The 12842-nt window shown below is 23.2% G+C and overlaps 1 long non-coding RNA gene across 1 annotated transcript in view; it reads right to left on the bottom strand.

Annotated features, from left to right (window-relative positions):
- Positions 1-900: 900 nt before the first annotated feature.
- LOC129608947 (uncharacterized) overlaps positions 901-12842 on the bottom strand; it is a 151104-nt gene continuing 139162 nt past the window's right edge. The window contains exon 4 of the long non-coding RNA XR_008696924.1: positions 901-925. This is a non-coding gene — a long non-coding RNA (uncharacterized LOC129608947). The remainder of the gene's footprint in view (positions 926-12842) is intronic.

Here is a 12842-nt window from a genome sequence, read left to right on the forward strand (position 1 = left end):
AATGGAAATTTATGAACATTTAAAATTATTCACAATAGAATCATGTCAAAAAATACAATTATGATAAGTGATAAAATTCTTTTGTTTTTCGTATCAAAATTTGAATATAAAATCAAAATTAAAATTGAATACGGAAATATCAAAATAGAATTTTCCTTAATTTTTAATTTTGGAATATTAATTTAAATATGATAATTAATAAGGGAATCGCAATATTGTATATAATATTATTATAGTTTTAAATTGTGTTTGTATGAAAATGTAAATAAACATTTTAAAGATGTAAAATAATTGTGATAATTGAGATTGGCTTGTAACTAAACGGACAGAACTGAATATTAAAGATTGAATATATGCGTTTTCTGGAGAAGCGATAATTCAATTCATTGATGTAGTCTTTACATTTATTCAATTCATTCATGTAGTCTTTAATTGAAAACTTCATGTAATTCACTAAGCTTAATATACAATTTTTTCATATGTGAGCATAAATACTGTGATTCAAACATGGGATATAACAAATACAACAAATTCTGAGTTCAATAATTCTTCTACAATTTAAATTGCTCTTTAATTTATTCAGTTTCTTTTTAGTATATCAGGAACTCTTCAAATTCTTTACTGCGATATAAAATATATGAGAAACTCTCCAAGAATCATAAAACTCGTAAATTTTTAAATTTAAAATCAATATATATAGCAACCAAAAACCTAAAACTTTATAAAATTGAAATATTCCGATTAAAATTAAAAAACTTTAAATGAGTTAAAAGGATATTTATGTAATCTGTAATAATGTATTAAATATTTATAACAAAAAAAAAAAATTTTTGTGGTTTAAAATTTCAAGTAGTTTTACCTTTAAAAAATTCCAATCAGATTGGTTTAACAAGGGTAAAATTTAACAAATTTGTTGTACACTTACCTAGAAAAAACAATTAAAAATAAATAAATTTTAAATGGCTAGTTAACTAAATATATGTGTTTGTATTAGATAATTTAATTATATTAAAATTATAATTAAAGTATTTAAAATTCTTTTAATATCAATTAAAAATTAATCCTGAAAAACTTTAATAAAAATAACTTGGTTTAATAACTAACATATCATTATGTGAATTTTTTAGTACAGCAATGTGTTACGTTTTTTGACACATTTTAAAATTTAAGAAAAAATCTGAACTCAAATATTAAGGGCCTAATCGTCTATCTCGCTGTTTTACTCCGAAAGTGAGAAGAAAGTAATAGTTACTATTATATACTTGTATAATGTAATTTTCGAGTAGGAAAAATTATTTGGTATTGCGTATCTCGTTCTTTTCCGAAAATGCATAAGTTTATTCACTTTGGTTTTTTCACTTTGGTTTTGAATTTCACATTTAAAAAAATGAGTAATCTTATTGGAAAAGTAAAACATTCATTAGAAAATAATGAGAATTTGATTTTCATATAGTAAATATGAAAGCCCGAGCTCTGATATTTTCAAAAATTTCATAACTTCATTGTTTTAACACCCCGTACTCATACAACATTAAGTTTCAAGGAAATTAATTAACTATAAAAATATACGCAAAAAAGATAAATTTGGTTCGTAATAAAGTCTATTTGCACTTGATTTTTCCTAAAGGTGGTTTCTCGTACTGTCCGTCGAATCTTATATATAAAATTTTGGGTTAATCTGTTGAATATTTTTTACAGAATGGTCAAAAATGTAAAACTGGTCAGTAAAAAAGTCCATTTCTCAGGGCCTGACATATCACAAAAGTTGATCAATACGTTCTATAGTCAAAATATACTCTCATATAAAATTTCGTCAAAATCGGTATAACGGATTTTGAGATACAACTGTGTATATGTAGACTGACGGAATGACAGAACTAAAAACCGACATCTCTCTAAACAAAACTTTATTTATACTTCCTCACTATGCAGGAGTGTTTTCCACCGAAAACTCGATATACGAAATTTTGTGTGATCACATAGATTCTTTTATTGTATGCAATGGGGTCACTAAAAATACTAACCAGCTTGACTTCTCTGTGCGTCTGTTCACAAACCTCTACATTAATTTTACAGGATATACTAATTTTACTGGATTCTATTGAATACTTTATAATATCCAAGTATAGTGGATAGAAATTCTCCTGAAGATAAATATCTATAGATTAAATTAATATTAAAATTACTTATCAATTACATAAATTTAAAATTTAAAATAATTTCGGAATAATATTTCAATTATTCCAATTTTGTCTTAGTGTAAATGTTTTGAATATAATTATATCAATAATAATTACGAAAATCTTATATAAAATGTCACCCTAATAATTTTGAAATACATATTAAAGTTTCATCTTATTACATAACAAAATACAGGTTGTCTTATACAAAAATTTTATTCAGAATTATTAATTGCCGGATTAAGTTTTGATATTTAAACGAAATTATTTACTAAAGAATCTAATTTAAGAACCGTGAAATGAAATTCCATTTAGCTGAAACTAGTTAAGTTTACTAATTTAGAATTTAATAAAATTACAAAATAAAATTTAAACATATTCTAGAATCCGGATAGAGTTGAATAACAGTAAGATGACTGAAATTATGGAGAAAGCGTTTTAGTATTAATGTTATATTTGAATGTGTGGCATCTTTTTGTGTATACACATATTAAGGTGTTTGGCAGCAATTTAGTATTAAAATGTGAATTAGAACATCTTGATTTCATGAAAAAGATTTGAGTCCTAGCTAATTGAAAACCAATTATAAATATAAAGCATTTTAACGATTTGAGTCTAGAATTAAGATATCTAAGTGAAATGGTGTACACAAATTTTTGGTATGTGTAACTGTAAATTGTATCTTAAGACATATTAAAATTACAACACCTTGTATGAGCTTTTGGTTACTTGACATTTAAGAAACAAATAAATAAATAAAATTCTAGAGTTCTTGTAATTACAAGTGCAAAAAGTTAGGTTAGGAAAATCTTGTTCTTGTTCTAGTAAACCTTTTGTATATACTTAAAAATTTTTTAAGTCATTTTATTTCAATAACTCATCCGGTATGTGCATATAAATACACATCTTTGTGAATATCTTTACAAATCAAATATTTAATTAAACAAGTACGTGTATATACTATAGGTACTCGTATGTGTATAGAAATATGTGTATTTGTAAATATTTCAATTCATTTTGTTATTTTTATTGCTCTTAAATACTGAGGTTGCAAATAAATATATATAGTTTAAATTATTTTCAAATAAGTATTAAATAATAATAATGAACAAAATTGTATTTAAATACATACTAAAGATATAATAGCAATAACATACATATAGTATGTGAGAGTACAATATTTCATAAGTAAATTTAATAATTATTACTCTCAGTATAATTCCTTTCCCACATTGAGAATTATAAAGTTTCGTGATAGAAATATAAATACATAATATGTACGTTTTTTGTGTGTGTATATAAACATAATATGCCGCATATGCAAATAAAAGCTGTTATTTTTGTGTCAAGAAGGCGGTTTATAGTGATTGGTTACAAAGCAATAAATAATATTTTTTAATATAATATTATTTGTATACACATAAATACAAATAAGTTATTTACAAACTTTACATTTTAATGAATATACATATGTGATCGTATAAATTAATAAGAATTTCGCATTGAATTGAATTTACAATAACTATACATAATTACACATTTTGAAATCACGCCATATCATTTTATGAGCACGACACCATTAATTTAAATTTTATAAATTAAGTACTTGTGACTAGTAATAATTTTGTATAATTTTTCTTTACTTTCTAACATATTGTAAATAAAAGATTAACATTTCGTAGATTTTGTACAAATATGCTTATATATATAGGTATGTAATTGTAAGGGTTTTTTGTTATTTTTTGAATTATTTCAAATGTTGTCCTTGAATATCGAGACTTTTTATTAAAAAAATTTCAACAAATATATATATATTTGTTTTGGCGACGTATAATGTCGCAAATGAATTCAAAATACAAATATTTGAACTAAAAATCAACCTATACCTTTCAGAAAAATTAATTAGGTAAAATATTCCTATTAATTTAAAACCGTTCATGAATTTATCCATTCATAAAATTTCTACATTTTCGAAAGAGTAAACGGTAAATGAAAAGTTTAAATAATTCTCATGAAAAATATATTACCATATACGTTACTATTAAAATTTTCATCCTCTCTTATGCCTTAAAGTTTTGACAACTTATTTAAACGAAATTCCGCCACAAATAATTACGTGCGACAACAAATTTTGAAATTCGATTTCATCTAAAATAGTTTTTCATCGTAACACTCGCAAACATATTTATAAACATTTTCATGGTAGTGAACTTTAAGTTGCCTCTTTAATTAGCCGTCAACTAAATTTTAACTGCATCAACATTTTTTTAAAAGGAAACTTAATATAATCTTCTTTAAAAAATACTTAATTTTATTTTTTTATCATTTTTGTTGTGAGCATTAATAATTAAATTTCTCATTTAATTAACTTTTTTAATTATCCTTAAAATGAAATTTTATTAGATTATTAGATATAAGAAATCTACTTATGTACATCCGCACTCATCATGACTTGTCAGTGCAAAGATTAAGATCATTTTTTTTTTCTTTTTTCATAATTTTTTTTTTGTCATTTTTTCCTCAGTGTAGTCCTCTAGCAATAATGAATATAAAATCTATAAACTTCTTATTTTTTTTTTGCTTTTTTTTTGCTTTTTTTAAAGGGGATCTCATTGCTATTATATACAAATTTTCTATTTATTAATTATAAATTCCATATGGTAAAGATGTAAAACAATTTTTTACTTTCTTTTTTGTCTTGAAGGGAAGAAAAGAGTCTATAAATTTTAATCGGATTTATTTATTTATTTTCTAATATTACTTCTCTTGTATTTGATAAGTACGCTTTTTTGATTCAAGGATATTTTTTCTCTTAAGAAGCACTGAAATACATACATATAATTATTATACATAAGTAATATGGCATCTTAATTGTAATAACACTGTTCTATTGAATTTGTGGCATGTTTTCCTTGTCAATTTGCCATTTTAATTTATATAATACAATTTCCTTTTCTTTTTTTAAGCAGTGACCATCTTTTTTTAAAAAAAAAAACAAGGGAGGACTTCGAAATAAAAACAAACGTATAAAATTTTCGTTTTCTTTTTCGAAACTTTATTCCAAATTAGATAAATAAAAATAATTCAAAAACGGAACCCTTTAAATCGGTCATTTTTACAGTATTTTTCCAAAAAACGGATTAATGCATTTTCCTTTCGCATCCTTTTCTAGAGTACGAAGAATAATATTTAAAAAGAATTGAATTCATAGCGAAAATGAGATTTAAGCCTCAATGGGTTTACCATAATTTTTAATTTGACGAGTCATAATTGCATTGTTACTTTTAATGATTGAAATTCAACATTATTTTTAGAGAACTCTTAGATATCTAAAATATTAACTCTAAAATGGAACTACTTTTAAAATACAAATATGTTTCCTATAAAAAAGCACTATAATGGTCAGTTTTTTTTTAATAGAGCAAAATTACTATGAAAAATTATGGCTATTTAAAATTGTAAATAAGATTACATTTAAAGGCAATAGTAAATGAGCTGAAATATATTTCCAGAAATCTTAATTAATTACGTCATAATCTTCGATCAAATAGCTTACTTCGAACTCAGCTGGAGATTTTTTTATCTAACTTGAATTGAGTTAAATTTGTTCATTAATTTTTAGGAGATGAGAGAGGAGCAAAGATGAGGAACACTTCTGCTTCTAAGTTTCGGTTTCTTTGGATTCTGTCATTTAGGCTCAAACATGTATGATATTATATGTGTAGATTATGTACCTATAAATATAGCTTTAAATTAACACAAATGAAATAGTTTGCTTTTTACGCATGCCATTGTTGCTTTTAAGCTACCCAATTTAAAAATTTAAATAATAGCGCGGCAAGAACAACTTCACACCAATAAAATATTAAATATTTTTTATATCATTTTAATTTTATTTTAATTTAATTTATATTTTTTATTAAATACAGTACGTAACCTTTAACCATTTTTCTTGATTTCTTCAGTTCAATGGGTAATGATAATCACTTTTGTGGGGGAGAAATTTGATTTTTTTTGTAGTTTTCTTTTTCTTATATACCACAAAAATTTGTGTCCTTGTTGTAGCCTTTTTGTGCTCTGTTTTTTGTTTAAATTGTTTTTGCAATATGTTAGTCAAAAATAAATTTTGTGAGAAAAAAAGTATAAAGCAATTTCAATTTTGCCTACAATCCAAGAACCAAAAACAAAAACAAAAACTAAAAAAAAAGGTTTGAAACAAAATTGTTCTTCTTTTTGACAGAATCTTTCAATAAATTTTTACAGTATCTTTGAAGTTAAAGAGAATGGAATAAGAGGGTGAGAGTTCATTTTTAACTAAATATGAAAAATTCTTCCTTTTTTGATTTTTTTTTTTTGTAATATTCAATTTTTTTTATCCATTCACAATATTTGCATACGAAGATTTACGTAGGTGTGTGTGTGAACATATTATTAAAGTGTTGCGGATGTGTGTTGTGTATGATTGTTTATCATTTTTATGATTTTTTCTTTTGAATATTTTTTCATTTTATTAAATCATTTTCCGGAAGATTTGAAATTTGAAAAGGTGATTTGATATCAGAGCTAAAGAAAAAAAAAGGATTGATTGAATTTTTTAGGCGAGAGTGTAGAAGGAAACAAAACAATAAATGTATGATAAATTTAGAAAAAAAGGAACAAAAGAAAAAATAAAGAGAAAAAATCTCAAATCCTTTCTTATGAATAACGATTTTTCTTTTTCATTTTTTTCTTTTTTCTTGAAATAAATTATGTAAAGCGGATAAAATGATTTTTTTCTTTACTTATGATTTTTGTAATGGTTTTCCTTTCCTTATTTAAGTACAAGCAATCTAAAGTGCAGGCAAAATAAATGTTTACAAAATCCTTTAAAAACACATTTTATTAAATTAAATTTCACAATATTCAGTCGAAGAGAAAAATACAAAATTTATTGCAATTATTTTCCTTTGCATAGGACTTTTATAAATTTCAAGTTTTATCTCGTAAAAAGGCAAGTTTAAATATGTTTTTATATTTTTATTACAAATAATTGTCAAAATTTTTAAAATTCTTAAAAAAACCCTCAAGTTAATATTTTGGCAATCTAAAGCTATAATTTTTTTATGATTGAAAAGAGTGACATAACTGCGTAACGAAGTTGACCCTTTAATAATTTGTGAACCCTCAAATACTTCGTGGCGAATTCTTTTAATGGCAATTCAAGAACTTGAAAAAGACAAAATTGAAATTTTTCCCTAAAAATTATTAATTGAATTAGTCGGTCGACTGAAATTAACAACATTTTAATCTTCATTAATATTTTTAATTTTTCTAAAAAATTTAAAATTTTTATATAAATACAAGTTGCATAATAATATAGAACTGCGTAAAAATCAACACAAATATAAGCCTTTATTATTCAAAGAGCACTTTAAGCGAATAATAATATTTATGTTTGTATTATCCTTTATCATACTGACATAGTCTATGTAATGTACGATAATATTATTTCTAGTAGAACTACATTATGTATAAAGAACTGCTAGCAAACAAAAAAGGAACATTGAATTAATTTATACTTGTATTCGCTTTATTTATCTTTTTTTCACATGCATAGTTCCTTTTATTGATTAAAACTCGTCACATATTTTGTTATATAGGCATTATGACGCAACTACACACATATTCGTATACATAGAATAGTCCATATCAATTATTATTATCAGTATTGCTGTGCTATAATATTATATTTCTATATATAATATATGTTATGGCGTTATATCAAGAGTTTTGTTAAAGTGTTTCCGGTGGTAAATTGAAAAAATTTTAAATTTATATTTATTCTCTCTTTTTTTTTTAATCATCAGTTTATCAAATTGTCCCAGAAGCGAATTTTTTTTTTCTATATAATATTATTTATTTTTAATATTGAGGAATATTCATTAGAGGAAGGATTTTAAATTTATAGAGTGGGTATAGCTGACGAGTAGAAAACCCCAATATTACTTAAAATATGATTTTTATTGGTTTATTATGGTTTTGCTTGTTGTATAAAGTTTTTTTTTTGCGTATTGTGCCTTTTCAATCCTAAAAAATTTATTTTTTTTATTAAAGGATATTCCGGAAACGATTTATGTATAATAAAAGGCAGAAAGAACAATAATAAAAATGTATATTTTAAGGATCGGGTAAATAATGGATAAATGTTATAACAATAATAAATTTTATAAAATTCTGTTATTTTCCATAAGAAAAACTGGTAAAATAGGGTTTATTTTTTCTTAGGAAATTACTTTCTACCTCTCTCGCCCCTATATTTATGTTCATTGAGTAACAATAAAAGTGAAAAAATAAAAAAAGAAAAATAATAAGTAAATGTGCATAAAGAAAATTTGAATTTTTTAATAAGATAAGCGAACAAAAAAAAAAAAGACAAAATTGAATTTAATAACTTGATGGCTTAAAAATAAGAACAGAAGGGAAAGAACGGTCACAATATTATTATTTTATTGTTACACATTTATATAAATATAATATATATTTTTCTTCTGAAAATTTGAAAAAAAAAATCTCTATAAATAATTTTTAATGAAATTATTCGTTCAGATCAATTATTTCTATTTATAAGTTAATTTTTTCTCTGTGATAACCTTTAGCGATAACTTTATATGAACACACGTGCATATTATGTAAAAAATATGCACACAAATATATTTACAACTTTTTTCAACTTAAGTTACAATAAAAGCCTACAGTTTCAAAATTTGTATTCAGGTCATTTTTAACTATGCTTATTATAATGCTCAACATTTCTTGGTGAATTTTTTTAATTATTTAATAAATTTTAGTAAAACATTAATTTTGGGAAATTTGACTGTTCTATAAAATTTTTAAAAAATTTTTGTTTCACTAGATACATACCAATCATTTCTAGAAAAAATTGAGTGAAATTGAAAATTTCATTATCCCAATTTTAAAGTTTGCAACCCAAAATAAGTTTTCACCCAAAATTTTTATAGTTTTTTAAATAAGAATAATATAAAATTTATTATAGCAAATAAACAAATGATCTTATGAAGCAGTTATGACATAATAATATTCCATGTTATAAAATCCTTTATTAAAAATTAAATTATGCAGAATGAATATGAAATTTTTATCATTTTTAGTAATTAAAAAATATTTTGTCGGCATTTTCAACAAAATTAAATTTTTTTGTTTTATACCACAACTACATTTAATATATAAGTAATTATGTGGGTTTATGTACATATGTATGTATATCCGAAAATATTAAAATAAATTTTAAAAATATTTAACATTGTTGAAAAAAAGTATTCCAAAAATTTTATCATAAATTTCTTACTAAGTAGAAAAATATTTTGGTTCAATGCAAATGTATTCAAAACTTAAAAATATTCCATAATAATTTTATTAATAATATTTTTTTCTTAATTTTTTTCAGAATATTATTTTTGGGTTTTTTTTTTTTTTTTTGGAAAATTCAAAGAAAAAAACTTTTCATCAGATTTCATTTGGTCTGGTCTGTCTTCAAAATTTTCTATGGGTTTAACTGATATTTTGTAAAATTATTATTAAAAGGTGAAGGACATTTTGAAAAAGGTGCATTTGCTATCCCGTTTATAGCAATTTTTCCGTTGTATAAAATAAACAAGACCGAATCAAAATCAGAAAAGAACTGATTTAAAATATTTTTTATTGTTGTGTTGAAGATATTAAATATTGTAACTATGTACTTCAGGGCATAACTTTGTCGAATTTAAAGGTTTTTTCATGAAATTTTATCAATTTTCGTGAACATATTCGTTACAAAAAATTCAATTTTTCAAGTCTGAAAAATAAAATTGCTGCAATATTGCGGAACTTTGACAGAGAGATAGAAAAACATTTTAAAAGTTCCATATGTAATGAAATAAATTTATACAAATGAAATAAAATTATTTTGGGCCAATAGATCTTTTTATTCCAGAAACTTTGAATTTTTTACTCCAGCTACTCGCATGTGCTGAAAATTTATTAATAATTAATTCGTACTTACAATTAAAATGTGCTTTCTCTGAGAGTTAAGTTTGTTGCTATCGTGTCTTTTAAATGTTATTTTTTTACATCTAACGACAAAAAGCAAAGCAAACTCCGAAATTTTAACACAAAAAAAAAAGAAATAAATAAAAAACAATTTTTGCTTTCGTTTCAGTTTTTTTTTGTTATTCACATCGTATTTTAATTTTTGTTTGACAATGACAGATAGGCGCTTATAATTAAATTTTGGTATAGCACAACGAAAAAACAGAAAAAGGAAAACCTTGTATTATTATCGTTATTTTCATTGTCCTTTTTTGGATATATTATTTTTTAGCAGCTGATGTCCTTTAATTTTTTTTTATTTTTTAAATTTAATGACATTTTGTTTTTTTTTTCGTTTTTTGATTAGTCGTTTTGTTTCTCGTCGTTTTGTTTTGTTTGATGTATCCTTTTTATTTAGGAATGTAAAAAGTGACAGGAGGTAATTTTTAATTAACTTGATTATTAAAGTGGCAAAACAGAATAAAAGAGAAAAAAGTTTTGTTTGAAAATTAGTTTTTTAAAAATAAATTGTACAGAGCGGAAAGTACCATTATTACAGAACTTTTTAAAATGTTGAACAAAAGTTAAGAAAAAAGAAATATTGTTTCATTTTCATTTTGAATTTAATTATAGCTTAATGTTCACTGTAAGTGTTTTCTAAAATATTATTTCCTCAACAGGACTAAAAAAGTTTTTTAAGAAAAGCATAATATTAATGAAAACTCAAAGGAGTTTGAAAATCTATAATATTTACGAAACAAATTTTATATAGTCATTTTATCCCAAAATTAAATTTTGTCTCTTTAGAAATATCCTCTATAGCCACTGATAGATTCAAAAAAAATCGAATTATTTACCGGATATTCCTAATTATTATGCTTAAATAAAAAAAGCAAAGACATAGCTATAATTTTCAAATATGTTTTCTGCCTAAACGATTGAAAATTTATATGAAAAAAAAATTCACTGCTTGTAAATGTTGCAACTCTTCCAGAGTGAATATTTAAAAGTGATTTAAATGCAAATTTTTCAAATTCAAAGGGTCCTGAAATTTCTTGTGGCATGATTTTGAATTTTTTTTTTATTTTATAAAAAGTTAAAAACAACTCACTGTTTGAAATTGAAAGGACTTATAGTGCTGTGTTCTAACAATACTAGTAATAAAATATGAGTCCACATAGTTCTATAAACAATACAAGATATTTTAATGGTTATGTACCCTTTTGACATAATATTATACATTGATTTGTAGCTCTTTGAGATGCATTTGCGGGTTTATAATTATTTCATACAAAGAATATAATATAACACTATAAAAGGTGAAAGTGAAATTAAATAAATTAAATTGATACCGGAAAATTATGTGTTTATGTTTATTTGTTTCATATTATTGAAATCATAATTTGGCAACTTGGATTTTTTTAGAATTGTAAATAAAATACTTTTAATAAGAAAATATATATATATATATATATATATATGTATATATTTATACTTTAAATTTTTATATCGAAAATTTTTTTGCAATTATCTTAAAACCGCTATAGAAGTACTGCAACAGTAAGTTAAGATTTATGAATTCATATTAAGCAAGCCTTCTGAAATTAAATCTTAGACTCTTAGTACTTTTTTTTCAACTTATGTGAAAAAAAAAATTTTCGATTATAAAGTTTAAAGTCTTTTTAAATAAATCAAATTAAGACATATCCAATAAGTTAAAAAAAAAATTTAATTGGAAACAATCTTTGTAAATCCTTGTTAAAACAAAATAATCTCTATGGAATTTTCAAATATATATGTACCTATAAAATTATTTGCTTGTTTTGAAGAGTTCAAAATTCTTAAAAAAAAAATTGTAATAATCATTGAAAATGACATTACTGAAATTTGTTTTTTTATCAAAATGAATTGATTGTATCAACATTTCCGAAATTTCCGATAATATTCGTTTTGTAATATAATCAAAATTATTACCGATTTAAATGAAACATCTGAGCTTACAGTTTTTGAAATTCCTGTCGAGAAACACAGATTATGTGTTCAAATTCAGATTATGTGTTGAACTTGGCAAAATTTAAATGTTAAGAAAATTTAGATTATTCTGCTTAAACGACTAATATCAGTGCATTTAAATTTTTTTATAAAACTGAATTTCGCACTTGAAACCTTGTTGTTTTCTTATTAATTTTAACGCATTAAAAAAAAATGAACAAAAATCAATTAAATTTGAAAAATCTAAAGACAAGACATTGAGTCATAATTAAAAAATAAATGATATAATATTATATGTATGTATATAAATGCATTTAAAGATGAAAAAAGGAAACTACTTCAACAAAGTTTCTTAATTAATTTCCTAACGTTACAAGACAAGGAACACGACAGAAAAAGTGAAAAAAAAATTTTTCCTCTTACATTTCAATTTTTCAATGATTTTACTATTTTTTTTTTCTATTTATTTATATAATATTGCAAATACCTATACATAATAGTATTGTAACGTATACATACATATTTACATTGTACATATTATATGTATATATGCATATATCAGTTTTCTTGTCTGAAAAGTTGTTCTGTGCTATTCCTTTTGTTCTA

The sequence above is a fragment of the Condylostylus longicornis genome, unplaced genomic scaffold (genome assembly GCF_029603195.1).
Source record: "Condylostylus longicornis isolate FDR11 unplaced genomic scaffold, ASM2960319v2 ptg000004l, whole genome shotgun sequence".
In the NCBI taxonomy this organism is placed as follows: domain Eukaryota; kingdom Metazoa; phylum Arthropoda; class Insecta; order Diptera; family Dolichopodidae; genus Condylostylus; species Condylostylus longicornis.